This window comes from Aythya ferina, assembly GCF_964211825.1.
Source record: "Aythya ferina genome assembly, chromosome: 5".
Classification (NCBI taxonomy): Eukaryota; Metazoa; Chordata; class Aves; order Anseriformes; family Anatidae; genus Aythya; species Aythya ferina.
This window is the reverse complement of record NC_140301.1, coordinates 1,025,741-1,041,589: the sequence shown is the minus strand read 5'-3', so window position 1 is coordinate 1,041,589 and position 15,849 is coordinate 1,025,741.

The window sequence follows — 15,849 nt, the reverse complement described above, 5'->3', positions numbered from 1 at the left end:
AAAAAAAAAAAAAAAAAAAAAAAAGTTTCATGTCAAAATATTTGTTTACATCCTTAATTTTAAATACATAATTCACTACTTTCAAGAGACTACTTTGATATAAAAGTGACACCTTGCCAAATGAGAATCAGTTTACCATCAGCCTGCAACTGAACTTATCTTCGTAGCAAAACACAAGGTAAATTATTGTGAATGAGAAATGAATTAGATTCACTTCTTAGTACTTTCACAAATGAATTCTTCCTTGCAATCATATTTACCACACTTAATTAGTTTTCCTCTTTTTACATTCCATTTAATTTCATTTCATTACCAGTAAAATTTATGCAAGTCTATCTACTGCCAGCGTGTGGTGTGTCGTGGTGCTGTGAGAACCTGTGGCTGATTTGCTGTGTGTGGGAAGACCTCAGTGCTGAGATCTGGCAGGGCTGGGCTCATGTATTGCAGCACCTGCTTTGATCTTTCTGTGATTAAAATATCACACCTAATGCTGCATGGACCTAGTAGTTTATCTTGCGTGACAAGACTTTTGCTCTATAATGGGATTCAAAATGTTGTAAGAACACTATTATTACCAGCAAAAGCTAGTTATAATTCCTACTGAAATAAATTATCTATGTCTTGTTGAAGAAGTTCTCCCTTTTCTGGAGCATAGGCTTGGAGGCAAGGTGCTATTCAAGTCTTATTTAAGTCTTCAATGATCATTTTAAATGAGATTTCAGTGGTGTCTGGATGCTGCATATGTGAATTTCACCTGGGGAGTATTCATGACATGGATGCAAGACAATCTTACAGCTCTTCTGCTCGGGAGGTTTTCACTAATTATTTCTAGTGCACTTTTAATGTTACTTCTTGAAACGCAGTTCTCAACATTTACCTGTTTGAGTTCAGATCAAAACGGACTGCAGACTGCGCCTTCTCAGTTAATCGTTAAGCGTTAGCTTACTGAACTACCACCTGCAGAGGGGAGATGCTGCGGGTTGTGCTTTCCAGCAGAGACCCCCTGAAGACAGAGCGGAGCCTCCCTCTACCGCAGTGCTCTCCGGAGGGTCTGGACCCTGGCACGCTGCTGCGGTGGCTCCGGGGACGCCGGGATGAGGAGCCTGCTAACCGGCTCCCCGAGCTCGGCCGCCACCCCGCGGCACACGGCGGGGCCGCCAATCCCAAGCCCAGCAGCTGGCTTTGTGCTTTCCTCTGGCGCTGAAAACCGAGCCCAGGACCCAGCGTCCCAAGCAGACTCGGGCAAACGGAAAAGTTCGCGGGGGGAAGAACGTCACGTCAGGAAGCGTTTTATTCCGCTGGTTGCGGAACAGCCCGTGCTTGCCGTGCATGCCTGCGGGGTGCCAAGAAAGCCACCTGCGCCTCGTTGCCTGCGGGAACACCCGGGACGAGCCCTGAGGAGAGCGCGGCGCGGCGCCCGCGCCAATGGCCCTCCGTAGCGGTCGGCATCGCGCGCCACCAGGGGGCGGCAGAGACCGGGCGGGAGGGGCGCGACGCGAGGGGGAGCAGCGGAGGAAAGCGCGTCTGCAGGGAGGGCAGCTTGTTAAACAACAGTGCATACACACTGCTCAGCAAAAGACTGTAGTTTGAACTCCCAAGAAGTAGCAATGCTATTAGCAATCTCTTTTTCTCCTCCTCACCCACCCCCTTTTTTTTTTTTCCTTTGTGGGCTCTTCACTTTTCTCTTACCAAAATCACGGAAACGGGGTCACAGCGTGGCTGAGCAGATAGCAAACTGTTTACTGCCTGGCTCTTCCACATGCAACTCTTCTAAGGCCCATCACATTGCTCGTGTTACAGCCAGATTTCTGACTTCAGTTCCCCCTGTTGTATTGTGAGACAAGCCCAAAGCAGAGCATGCTGCTAAGTACAGGCAGATAAGGGAAGCAGAGGGAGTTTCTCAGAACAGAAAAGTAAGGCTAAATAGCAAGCACTTGATTACAATTGCTCCCTGCTGTTGTATCTCAAGATAGGTTTCCACTAGCTTAAGGAAACTAAAAGGGAATCAAACTTTGAAGTGCTTTAAGATTGACTGTGGTCCTGCAAATTTAAGATTGACTGTGGTCCTGCACAGAGCAAATGAGGTTCTGGTAAGTACTGAGTATGAGTAAAGTCTTATCTCAAAGCTAGGACTACCTGGAAAGTTCTCAGGCACTTCATCCCTAAAAACACACCAAATGAGCACAGAAGACCAGGGTTTCAGATACCAGCCTGGAATTATTTGGTTTACAACAAATATCAGCTCAACAGACACTGACTTGAGACTTTGGAGAGCAAAGCAGCAGAGTCATCACAAAAGAAGGTATTCCATTCTTGCTCCAAGCATGACACACATTTCTTCCATTTACTTCCTCTACTTTAAAAGCAGAGGGATGTGAGTATATTGTTTTTAAAGTGTACACAAGCACCATGCTATCCTCACACCTGACATACATTTGAAAACAAGGCACACATGATGGGTATTCATACCAACGGCAGACGGCACTGAGTTGATGACAAAAATAGAAATCTAAAAAGAAAGAAAGAAAGAAAAAAGGCCTATTCTGGTGTGTTTGAAAACCCACTATTACTAGCCAATGTGGCAGGAACAAGATATATACTCTATCCACTATAGTTTTCAACACCTGTTTGGATGAGGAAGGGAAAGGAAGGAGAGCTGGTAAGCCATCCCTGAGCCAAAATATCACTGCTAGAATCTTTTTAAAAAGTAGCAGTTTGTTTTACAATTTGTAATAGCTGGAATTTTGTCCATTTACAGTAGATATTCAAGAAGGACATGGAGGTGCTCGAGTGAGTCCAGAGAAGGGCAACAAAGCTGGTGAGGGGCCTGGAGAACAAGTCTTACAAGGAGCAGCTGAGGGAGCTGGGCTTGTTCAGCCTGGAGAAAAGGAGGCTCAGGGACGACCTTATTGCACTCTATAGGTACCTTAAAGGAGGCACATACAAGAGCCTTTCTTTTCTTCTTCATTCTTTCTTTTCCCTTTTTAAAGAAATATATATATATATCTTTAGCAAGGAGAAACCTTTTCTGCTCCCAAGGCAAACTTTGAAAGAAAAATAACTGTTATACGCATATATCCTATTATTTGTTAACAGGTTTCACACAAGTAACTTGCTCAAATCACTTTGAAAACATTTCCTTTAATATAGGAACACAGGAGATAGATTAAAAGATAGGTTAAAAGCTTGCAAGTCTCTTACTGAATGCCAGAGGCTCTGGATCACTGAACTCAGCATTTTGCAAAACAATCTCCCTTCAAAAGAATTTTCTACTGTACTGATTGGAAAGGAAAAGAGAGGCAGAAGCCAAGTAATGCTACTGATAATTCAAGTCAGTTCCATTAAACATCCTGCTCATGTCACCCTCTGCTTATCAAACAAACTCAGGGTTCAAACACAGCCAGCCACACCTGGCTGCCTGCTGGACAACTGCAGTGCATCAGCTATGGAAGATGCTACAGTATCATGGAAATAGGCCACCAAATGGTAACAAATCCCAAAGGAATAGTTGCAGGAGTTACTGCCTCATCATCTGCTGGTCCTCAGCAGCTTGTCACAGCTAGCAGAGGTGCAGTGGGGGGACCAGTAGGCTCCCGGCTTCAGGGCACAAAGCTGACTCCAGTCTTCAAGAAGGGCAAGAAAGAGGATCTTGGAAAACTACAGGCCAGTCAGTCTCACCTCTGTCCCTGGAAAGGTGTTGGAACAGCTTGTTCTGGATGCCATCTCCAAGCAATTGGAAGAGAATAAGGTTATGAGGAGTAGTCAGCATGGATTCACCAAGGGGAAATCGTGCTTGACCAACCTCGTTGCCTTCTGTGATGGCATCACCAGTTGGGTAGATGGGGGGAGAGCAGCGGATGTCATCTACCTTGACTTCAGCAAGGCTTTCAATACTGTCTTCCATGACATCCTGCTAGCAAAGTTGAGAAAGTGTGGGATAGATGAGTGGACAGTAAGGTGGGTTGATAACTGGCTGACTGGCCAAGCTCAGATGGTGGTGATCGGAGGAGCAGAGTCTGGCTGGAGGCCTGTGACTAGTGGTGTTCCCCAGGGGTCGGTGCTGTATCTGGTCCTGTTCAACATCTTCATCGACAACCTTGATGAGGGAATAGTGTCCACCCTCAGCAAGTACGCCGATGACACAAAGCTGGGAGGCGTGACAAAGTGATGTGCTTGGTGGATGAGGGAAAGGCTGTGGATGTGGTCTACCTTGACTTCGGTAAGGCTTTCGACACCATTTCCCACAGCATTCTCCTCGAGACACTGGCTGTTCTTGGCTTGGACTGGCGTATGCTTCATTGGGTTAGAATCCAGCCGGGTAGTCAGGCCCAAAGAGTTGTGGTGAATGGAGTTAAATCCAGTTTGAGGCCGGTCACTAGTGGAGTCCCCCAGGGCTCAGTCCTAAGCCCAGTTCTCTTTAATATCTTTATCAATGATTTAGATGAGGGGATCGAGTGCACCCTCAGTAAGTCTGTAGATGACACTAAGTTAGCTGCTTACGTCAATCTGCTCAAGGGTAGGAAGGCTCTGCAGGAAGATCTGGATAGGCTGCACCGATGGGCAGAGGCCAACTGTATGAAGTTCAACAAGGCCAAGTGTCGGGTCCTGCACCTGGGGACAACAACCCCAAGCAGAGCTACAGGCTGGGAGGTGTGTGATGAGAAAGCTGCCAGGCAGAGAAGGACCTGGGAGTACTGGTGGATAGTCGGTTGAATATGAGCCAGCAGTGTGCTCAGGTGGCCAAGAAGGCCAACAGCATCCTGGCTTGTATAAGAAGCAGTGTGGCCAGCAGGGCTAGGGAGGTGATTGTCCCCCTGTACTCGGCTCTGGTGAGGCCGCACCTCGAGTACTGTGTTCAGTTTTGGGCCCCTCACTACAAGAAGGACATGGAGGTGCTTGAGTGAGTCCAGAGAAGGGCGACGAAGCTGGTGAGGGGCTTGGAGAACAAGTCTTACGAGGAGCAGCTGAAGGAGCCTGGAGAAGAGGAGGCTCAGGGGCGGCCTTATCGCACCCTACAGGTACCTTAAAGGAGGCTGTAGCGAGGTGGAGGTTGGTCTATTCTCCCGCATGCCTGGTGACAGGATGAGGGGGAATGGGCTAAAGTTGCACCAGGGGAGGTTTAGATTAGATATTAGGAAGAACTTCTTTACAGAAAGGGTTGTGAGGCACTGGAATAGACTGCCAAGGGAAGTGGTGGAGTCACCATCCCTGGAAGTCTTTAAAAGACATTTAGATGTAGAGCTTAGTGATATGGTTTAGTGGAGAGCTGGTTAGTGTTAGGTCAGAGGTTGGACTAGATGATCTTGGAGGTCTCTTCCAACCTAGATGATTCTGTGATTCTGTGATTCTGAGTGGCTGGCATGCCAGAAGGCTGTGCTGACATTCAGTGAGACCTGCACAGGCTGGAGAGATGGGCAGGAGGAAACCAAATGAGGTTTAATGAGAACAAGTGTAGAGTCCTGCACCTGGGAAGGAACAACCGCACGTATCAGTACAGGCTGGGGGGCAACTTGCTGGAGAGGAGCTGTGAGGAGAAGGACCTGGGGGTCCTGGTAGATGATAGGTTGACCATGAGCCAGCAGTGTGCCCTGGTGGCCAAGAGGGCCAATGGGATCCTGGCGTGCACTAAAAGGAGCGTGGCCAGCAGGTCAAGGGAGGTGATCCTCCCCCTCTACTCTGCCCTGGTCAGGCCTCACCTGGAGTACTGTGTCCAGTTCTGGGCTCCCCGGCACGGAAGAGACAGGGATCTCCTGGAAAGAGTCCAGCGGAGTGCCACAAAGATGATACGGGGCCTGTAGCATCTTCCCTATGAGGAAATGAAAGAAAAAATTTCTTCATCGATGATCTGGATGAGGGCATTGAGGGCACCCTCAGTAAGTTTGCAGATGACAACAAGCTATGCACGTGTGTCGATCTGCTCAAGGGTAGGAAGGCTCTGCAGGATGATCTGGATAGGCTGCACCGATGGGCTGAGGTCAACTGCATGAAGTTCAACAAGGCCAAGTGCCGGGTCCTGCACCTGGGGCGCAATAACCCTAAGCAGAGCTACAGGCTGGGAGAGGAATGGTTGGAGAGCTGCCAGGCAGAGAAGGACCTGGGAGTGATGGTGGATAGTCAGCTGAATATGAGCCAGCAGTGTGCTCAGGTGGCCAAGAAGGCCAACAGCATCCTGGCTTGTATAAGAAGCAGTGTGGCCAGCAGGGCTAGGGAGGTGATTGTCCCCCTGTACTCGGCTCTGGTGAGGCCGCACCTCGAGTACTGTGTTCAGTTTTGGGCCCCTCACTACAAGAAGGACATGGAGGTGCTTGAGCGGGTCCAGAGAAGGGCGACGAAGCTGGTGAGGGGCCTGGAGAACAAGTCCTACGAGGAGCAGCTGAGGGAGCTGGGCTTGTTCAGCCTGGAGAAAAGGAGGCTCAGGGGTGACCTTATTGCTCTTTACAGATACCTTAAAGGAGGCTGTAGCGAGGTGGGGATTGGTCTATTCTCCCACATGCCTGGTGACAGGACGAGGGGGAATGGGCTTAAGTTGCTCCAGGGGAGTTTTAGGTTGGATGTTAGGAAGAACTTCTTTACCGAAAGGGTTGTGAGACATTGGAACAGGCTGCCCAGGGAAGTGGTGGAGTCACCATCCCTGGAAGTCTTTAAAAGATGTTTAGATGTAGAGCTTAGGGATATGGTTTAGTGGGGACTGTTAGCGTTAGGTCAGAGGTTGGACTCGATGGTCTTGAGGTCTCTTCCAACCTAGAAATTCTGTGATTCTGTGATTCTGTGAATGGCTGAGAGACCTGTGTCTGTTCAGCCTGGAGAAAAGAAGACTGAGAGGAGATCTTATCAATGTTTATAAATACCTGAAGTGAGGTAGACAGAGGGATTTGACCAACTTCTTTTCAGTGGTTTGTGGGGACAGGACAAGGGGCAATAGCCAGAAAATGGATCACAGGAAGTTCTGTACCAACATGCAAAAGAACTTCTTCATGGTGAGGGTGACAGAGCACTGGAACAGGCTGCCCAGGGAGGTTGTGGAGTCTCCTTCTCTGGAGGTATTCAAGGCCTGTCTGGACACCTACCTTGTCAGCCTGCTCTACGGAACCTGCTTTGGCAGGGGGTTGGACCCAATGATCTCTTGAGGTCCCTTCCAACCCCTATCTCAACCTGAATCTCTATACCATTTTTTCACCTTCTCTACAGGGGCAGCTTGCACTGCTACAGCTCGTTTCTCTGACCCAGCCACAGGAGCTAGAGTGGCTGCAGGAGCTGGAGCAGCTGCAGGAACCGGAGCTGGAGTGGCTGCAGGAACTGGAGTTGGAGCAGTTGCAGGAGCTGGGACTGGAGTAGCAGCAGGAGCTGGAACTGGAGCGGCTGCAGGAGCTGGGACTGGAGCGGCTGCAGGAGCTGGGACTGGAGCGGCTGTAGAGTCCACCGTAGGGGTCACAGTGGCCATTGGATCTGTCACAGGGCTTGGAGTGGCCGCAGGGTCTGTCACTAAGTTGATAGCAGTATCAATGGCAGCTTGATAGGCATGAGCCAGGCCCCAGCATGTTACAATGATTTGTGTTACTTTGGAACTGCCAGAATCATGACACCTTTTTCTCAAGCATTCTGCCAGTTTTTGAGGATTTTGCAGTTATTCAGGGGTGAATTTCCAAAACACTGGGGGTGCCAACTGCTCTAGATGCCTGCCCATATCCTCCCATACTCCCTGGCACCCACAACTATACTGCCTCCGGGCAGATCTCCGGATGAGCTTCCTAAGTAGTTGTTTAATTTTAAGCAGAACCTGAAGTGCATTCAGGAGGCAGAACAACAAGACTATGCTGGTCTGAGTATCCCAAGGATATTCAATATCTTGGAGAGCTATTGTAGCAAGCTCGGAGGGTAAGAGGGTGGTGAAGGAGGAAGGCATAGTGATCCAGGAGGATACAGGGGTGGTGAAGGAGAAAGGGAGAGTAATCAAGTAAGAAAAAATATCTTCCCCTTTCCCCTCCACAGATTGACTCCCTAATGGAAAAAAACAATAGGTATAATTGCTAATAGTTTCCAAGATACAGTTTCCAAAATACAGAGTTGATGATGTTACTGAGTACAAATACCAAGTTAGAGTCATGACCAGATATCTCATCGTCTCATAAGCCATTGCTACAACACTCAGTACCATAATGATCTGAAACCAGGGCCCGGAGAGGATAAACAACATGACAGAGAGCAAATACGGAAAATAATGTACTATAATACTCAATTTGGAAAACAGGCGCAGCAGAGTTGAGATTAAAGCAATCAGCATTATGACAAGTGACTATTAAGCAGGTCTAATACTTACACCAATTTTAGTTTAACACACTCTGGTCAGATCTGCCGTTATCTCAACCTTTCGAGCCCCACGTTGGGCGCCAAAAAGACTGTCGTGGTTTAACCCGGCCGGCAGCTAAACACCACGCAGCCGTTCGCTCACCCTCCCCCCTCCCTCTCTGGGACGGGGGAGAGAAATGGAAAGTGAAGCCCGTGAGTTGAGATAAAGACAGTTTAATAAGACAGGAAAATAATAATAACAAAATAATAATAATAATAATAATAATGATACAATGGTGATAATAGGAAAGTAATAATAATATGTACAAACAAGTGATGCACAATGCAATTGCTCACCACCCGCTGACCGATGCCCAGCCTAACCCCGAGCAGTCCGGCCCCCTCCCCCCGGCTAGCCACCCCTATATATTGTTTAGCCTGACGTCAGATGGTATGGAATACCCCTTTGGCTAGTTTGGGTCACCTGTCCTGGGTCTGTCCCCTCCCAGCTCTTACTGCACCCCCAGCCTGCCTGTTGGCAGGACAGAGCAAAAGGCTGAGATGTCCTTGGCTTGGTATAAGCACTGCTCTGCAACAGTTAAAACATCGGGGTGTTATCAGCACTCTTCTCATCCTAAGCCAAAACACAGCATTCCACCAGCTACTAGGAAGAAAATTAATTCTGTTCTAACTGAAACCAGGACACCCTACAATTCTGTGATTCTGTGACCCTCTGTGCCCCAGGCTGGGGCTGCCAGCTTAACACTCCCAGCTCAGGCAAGGCCCCCACTTAAAGACTGGCTTTCAGAGATGCAAGTGAGACTTACAGTACAGAGACAGTACATTTTCAAACTTCCCTGGTCTGTTTCTGTATCATTTTTCTCCCTCTGTAAAACAAAACTTTAATTGCTCTCTTCCCCCACCATACCCTTAGCTAGTCACAGTCCTGCCAGGTATCCCTCTCTATGCGCCTATGCAGTCAGCAGCCTGCCAGCCCCCTGCCTCAGCTGTGACCTTTCTGGACCTCCACTTGGAGGCCTCCAATACACTATCTGGAAACCACAGCTAGTCCTAAGAATAAAGAAAGCTATCTGTAACAGAAAGTTTGGGGAAATTACTCAACCAATTCTGCATTCGAGTTTTATTCCAAACCTTAGTTCAAAATTTTTCATATAAATACGCTTATATAAAAGCCAAATCCTGGACTACTTCCACCTATCATTAAAGTCAGGGAGAGCTCTGTGGATATCCAGACATTTCTACCACACCAAAGGGTGTGTTATACCAGGGCACCAAGCTGCAGGTAGGCTCTGCTTCTCAGGATGTAGCCTGGTGTATTCTAAGAACCTCACTGTCAAACATTTTGATCCAGGATTTTGGCGTCCTTTCAACTTTTAGCCAAAAGGCTACCACTAGCTGGGGCTGCAATATGAGTAAGCATGTACTCTAATAAGGGGAAAATGAGGGCTGAACTTCTAGGCTAGGAAGATTGAAGGACTGTGCCATATAGCTCTGAGCGTCTCCGGATCCCCCTGAAGGTTGTGGCAGCAACCCAAGATCTCTCTGGATCAAGCCATCACTCATTCAGAAGGTAATTCTCCAGGGACTTTCAATGAGGTCCTTTATTTCACCTCTGACACTGCTTCCACGCTACTAGTGTTAGAGTTTCTGCCAAATTTTTGAGGCTTCCCTTCCTGTTCTCTTTTCTCTGTTTCTCTCTCTCTCTTTTTTTAAAGAACCTTCAAAAATTTGAAGGCCCCCAACCTTCAAAAATTGTTTCATTTGCTTTGTTATTTTTATACAGCACCTTTCAAAGTCCAGAGTAAGAGTGGTTCTGTGGAGCTAGACCATGCATTGCCAAGAAGGCTGATAGGAGAATGGGTACCCCAAGCATGGACCAGTAAGCTACTTGGTGAGGCTGAGGCTGTCTACGATGAGTACATTGAATACTGGCAAGTTCCTTCAGAAAAACAGACCTCAGGGTGTCCAGTGATAAAACTCTGGAGAGATTCAGAGTGGAGAATAGTCCCGTAACTACATCCTCAAAGGCTCTCCTTCCTTCCTCATGTCTATGTTAAGGAAAACCATCAGAAAGAATCACTGATGCTGCTACAAGCAAGGTAGAGATGAAGTGGAGGAGTAGAAGGCTGAAAAGAATAGATGATTTGTCATAACAAATGTGGGTTTAAATTCTGTAGATAAGAAGTTCTTCAGCTCAAATGGTATCAGTTTATACACTGTCCTCTGCTTAAAAACAAGTTGCCAACAAAGTTTTAGAGTTAAAAGCCCATTTTATCATCATAAATGAAATCAAGTTTTGTTTCCTTACTAAAACAAAGTATGTAGGAGTCAGAGGAAGAACAACAAGGAACTGTAGGGTGTCTGGAAACCAGAAAAGTGTCTGGACTAAATTCAAGGCTGATGCAAGTCAGCATAGCTTTGAGGCCTTAACTGACTTTAAGCTACCAAAAATCTGGTTTATGATGAATATCCCTAGTAGAAGCAACATATTAGCTTATTTTCAGCATATATATACATAAAACTTTATCATCATATGAACTAATTACTGATACATAGGTCTGAAGACCTCGCTAGATGTAAAGTATATATGCTCCATTACAACAGCAGCCTTTTCAGTTGGAAGAAAGGCCTCCTCGAACTGCTTTTTTTTTTTTTTTCCCCACTGAATAGTCAGCTTTTGACAACTGACTTTACAAGCACACAGAAGAAGTGCATGCAAGGCATCCAGAGTTGTCAGCTGCCAGTAGAATTTACACCCAGCCCAGAAGCCCCATGAGACTCCCTGAGGATTGCTTATAAAGTAAAGAATAAAACTGGAGGCTCTTTTCAGCAACAAGAGAATTGCAATGCAGCAGCCCACTGAAGCACAAGGAGCTGATGATGGATGGAGTATAATTTTTTCCTGAGTGACAAGTAAATGAAGCAGATACAATCTCACTTTTTATATAGTTGTCAATTTGTAAACTAACCTGAAAATTCTTTTGTGTGAAAGGCACATCATTATACAGAGGTGCGAGCACACTAATAATCAGTCTTTTCATTTGTTGTGTGTAATGCCTGCAAAGGTTTGTGAGGATTTAGGCCTTCCAAAATCCCGGTTGCTACTACACCAGCAGGTGCTAGCTACAGTCCCTATTTCTGCCAGGATCATACACTATATTTGACTGTGCTGTGCCAATTCTTGTTTTTATTAATGTTTCTGTCACTTCCTTTAAAACAAAACTCCAGAAGCTGCCAGATCCTACAGATTTTCTTGATGTTCCTCTCAATTTTTCTTTTCTTATTTTCCTCACATTGCTTTCTCTGTTGTCTCTCCATTGCTTTCATTTCTATTTAATGCTTATGGCTTAGTTAGGGATCATGATATCTCACCAAGGTGGAGAAAAGGATAAAGCAAAACATTTTTTTTATAGGAATACAATGAGTGCTAGACAATCCAGGTGTCTCCTACACTTTTTTTTTTTTTTTTTTTTTTTTTTTTCAGGCCTGTGCTGGGCCATCCTGATGGGACCAAGCATTTCTTCAGATCCCACCATGTTTCTGGGGCTCTCAGAAAAGCCACACATCACAGATCACCCTATCTCCCTGCTACACGCACCCAACTCCAGGGTTTTTTTCACATTAATTTAGCCCAGCTCCCTTTCTCACATCACATATATCACTCAGTTTTCTCCATTAGCTTAAGTAAGGTTGCATCTCATTTTATTTTCTGTCCATGGAAGCCATCCAGGCAATATCTGCTCAAGGGAAAGAACAGCATCACTGAAATCATCTTGCTTTCTCAGGTGACCTCTGGCCTCTGAACCTCATCCAGTTGCCACTGTTAATGTCAGAACGGGGTCAGGGTCCATGCAAATATATGTAGACTATATTCGGCTTCGTATTCTCTTTAAGTCTTTCTGCATTATTTTTTGTTGAAATGATTTGTAAAACCTCCTTATTTATTCATCTGTGAATTTAACTTACTTACTTGAACTTCTCACAAAGGCTTGGCTCAAGCTAGGTGGGGAAGAAGACCAGCCTGGCTCAACAGAGAATTGTGGCTTGATCTTAGGAGAAAAAAGAGGGTTTATAATCTTTGGAAAAGTGGGCAGGCCACTAGGGAGGACTATAAGGATGTTGCGAGGCTGTGCAGGGACAAAATTAGGAAGGCCAAAGCTCATCTGGAGCTCAATCTGGCTACTGCCGTTAAAGATAACAAAAAAACGTTTCTATAAATACATCAACACAAAAAGGAGGACTAAGGAGAATCTCCACCCTTTACTGGATGCGGGGGAAAACTTAGTTACAAGAGATGAGGAAAAGGCGGAGGTGCTTAATGCCTTCTTTGCCTCAGTCTTTAGCGGCAATACCGGTTGTTCTCTGGATACCCAGTACCCTCAGCTGGTGGAAGGGGATGGGGAGCAGGATGTGGCCCTCACTATCCACGAAGAACTGGTTGGTGACCTGCTACGGCACTTGGATGTGCACAAGTCGATGGGGCCAGATGGGATCCACCCAAGGGTACTGAGAGAACTGGCAGAGGAGCTGGCCAAGCCACTGTCCATCATTTATCAGCAGTCCTGGCTATCAGGGGAGGTCCCAGTTGACTGGTGGCTAGCAAACGTGACGCCCATCTACAAGAAGGGCCGGAGGGCAGACCCGGGAAACTACAGGCCTGTCAGTTTGACCTCAGTGCCAGGGAAGCTCATGGAGCAGATCCTCTTGACAGTCACCATGCAGCACTTGCAGGGCAAGCAGGCGATAAGGCCCAGTCAGCATGGGTTTATGAAAGGCAGGTCCTGCTTGATGAACCTGATCTCCTTCTATGACAAAGTGACGCGCTGGGTGGATGAGGGAAAGGCTGTGGATGTGGTCTACCTTGACTTCAGCAAGGCTTTTGACACAGTTTCCCACAGCATTCTCCTCAAGAAACTGGCTGCTCTTGGCTTGGACTGGCGCACGCTTCGTTGGGTTAGAAACTGGCTGGATAGCCGGGCCCAAAGAGTCGTGGTAAATGGAGTCAAGTCCAGTTGGAGGCCAGTCACTACTGGCGTTCCCCAGGGCTCGGTGCTGGGGCCGGTCCTCTTTAATATCTTCATCGATGATCTGGACGAGGGCATTGAGGGCACCCTCAGTAAGTTTGCAGATGACAACAAGCTATGCACGTGTGTCGATCTGCTCAAGGGTGGGAAGGCTCTGCAGGAAGATCTGGATAGGCTGCACCGATGGGCTGAGGTCAACTGCATGAAGTTCAACAAGGCCAAGTGCCGGGTCCTGCACCTGGGGCGCAATAACCCTAAGCAGAGCTACAGGCTGGGAGAGGAATGGTTGGAGAGCTGCCAGGCAGAGAAGGACCTGGGAGTGATGGTGGATAGTCAGCTGAATATGAGCCAGCAGTGTGCTCAGGTGGCCAAGAAGGCCAACAGCATCCTGGCTTGTATAAGAAGCAGTGTGGCCAGCAGGGCTAGGGAGGTGATTGTCCCCCTGTACTCGGCTCTGGTGAGGCCGCACCTCGAGTACTGTGTTCAGTTTTGGGCCCCTCACTACAAGAAGGACATGGAGGTGCTTGAGCGGGTCCAGAGAAGGGTGACGAAGCTGGTGAGGGGCCTGGAGAACAAGTCCTACGAGGAGCGGCTGAGGGAGCTGGGCTTGTTCAGCCTGGAGAAAAGGAGGCTCAGGGGTGACCTTATTGCTCTTTACAGATACCTTAAAGGAGGCTGTAGCGAGGTGGGGATTGGTCTATTCTCCCACATGCCTGGTGACAGGACGAGGGGGAATGGGCTTAAGTTGCTCCAGGGGAGTTTTAGGTTGGATGTTAGGAAGAACTTCTTTACCGAAAGGGTTGTTAGACATTGGAACAGGCTGCCCAGGGAAGTGGTGGAGTCACCATCCCTGGAAGTCTTTAAAAGACGTTTAGATGTAGAGCTTAGGGATATGGTTTAGTGGGGACTGTTAGCATTAGGTCAGAGGTTGGACTCGATGGTCTTGAGGTCTCTTCCAACCTAGAAATTCTGTGATTCTGTGATAGGTTAGTATTATAATAATCTACCAGGAATACAGAAAAAAATGTTTAACAATGTGTCAAAGAGTCAAATGTATTGTTGTAATAAGACAAAAGTTCAGAAGTAAGGTTTTGGAAATATGAAAATGCAGAAATGCAAAGGGTTAGAGAGATCACAACTAAACAGAATGAGGCTGGCGAATGTAATAATCTCTCATTCTCAGTTCAGTAAGGATTTCATTATACTTGAGAAGGAAATTATACTTCTTACATAACGTTTCATAGCTACATACTTAAACCCTTACAACCCAAACATAGGCCTATACTGTTACAGCTGAAATTAACCTCTGACCCTACAAACAGGACAGAAAGATAGACTGCCTGCTAAGTACACTTAGAGGAAATCAGATAATTTATGGTAATGCTGGAAACACTGAAAGTTCCATTTATTCCAACACTAAGCATCCCTGTGTCTTCATACTAATCTACCAAAACATCTTACTGCAATAATACGTCCTGATTTTACCATTTCTCACTTTAGGGTGGTTTCTGACACTTTTAACAAGCTCCCTGCAATGTATTTTGCTGGGGAAAAGAACATCACTTCATCTAAACTTAAGAGATTTCCTAATACAATAGACAGACAATGCCTCTGTACACAAAACTCTTGGTTCTTACAGATTTTGGAGTGAATGCACTTGTAGGATGGTAGAATGAGACTACGCACTGCATAGTCACAGACAGGAACATACGTCACTAACTGTTCTCCATCTCAAAAGATATATAATTAAATTCAAATCCTTTCTTTGTACCTGGAAGAACTGCTTTACAGAACTGTAGTGCGTACAGTATACCTGCGAGCACACGCGATCCAGGTATGTTTACCAAAATGCAATGCCAAGGTTGATCTGGGTCTCTTTCTTCACAGCAGTTATGTGATGGAACCGTATTACTCACATTGCCAGCATAAAGAGAGATGTTCACTTCACACCTAACCATTTCCAGCTATCAACACCCTAGGGCCAGCTCCCAGCAAAACTTCTCACAGTTTTGTCATTAATCCCAGCAGAGGGATTAATGAGAATTAATCACAGCTTCTCTGCCTGTTCTGCACAGAAAAAAAACAACAGAACTTTTCATTACCATTGCCCCGTTACGGCGAGAAAGCTCAGGTCCCTTCTGTGCATATAAACCCGGCCTGCAAAAGAGTTATCTTGTGCCCATAAAGGGAACTATGTCATCTGCATTACTGAGGCTACAGTGCTTGCTTATTCGGAAAGAAGAGAAGGTATATTTGAAAGGATATTCACAAGTTAGCAGCTAAAACATACTCATCAGGATTATTTTGGTCCTGAAGTAGTTAAAAGTCTTCTTGATAAAGCTCAGTAAGATAATATATGACCTAGTGCATCTGCTTTGAGCTTAATGGCCAAAACTGAAAAAAAAAGTTTCTGTGAGATCCTGAGATATTTTCTCAAGGGTTGCAAGAATCATTTAATGTAAAAGCAAAGACACTACAAGTGCTAAATAATTGAAATTGTCATATTTGCACTGAGAAT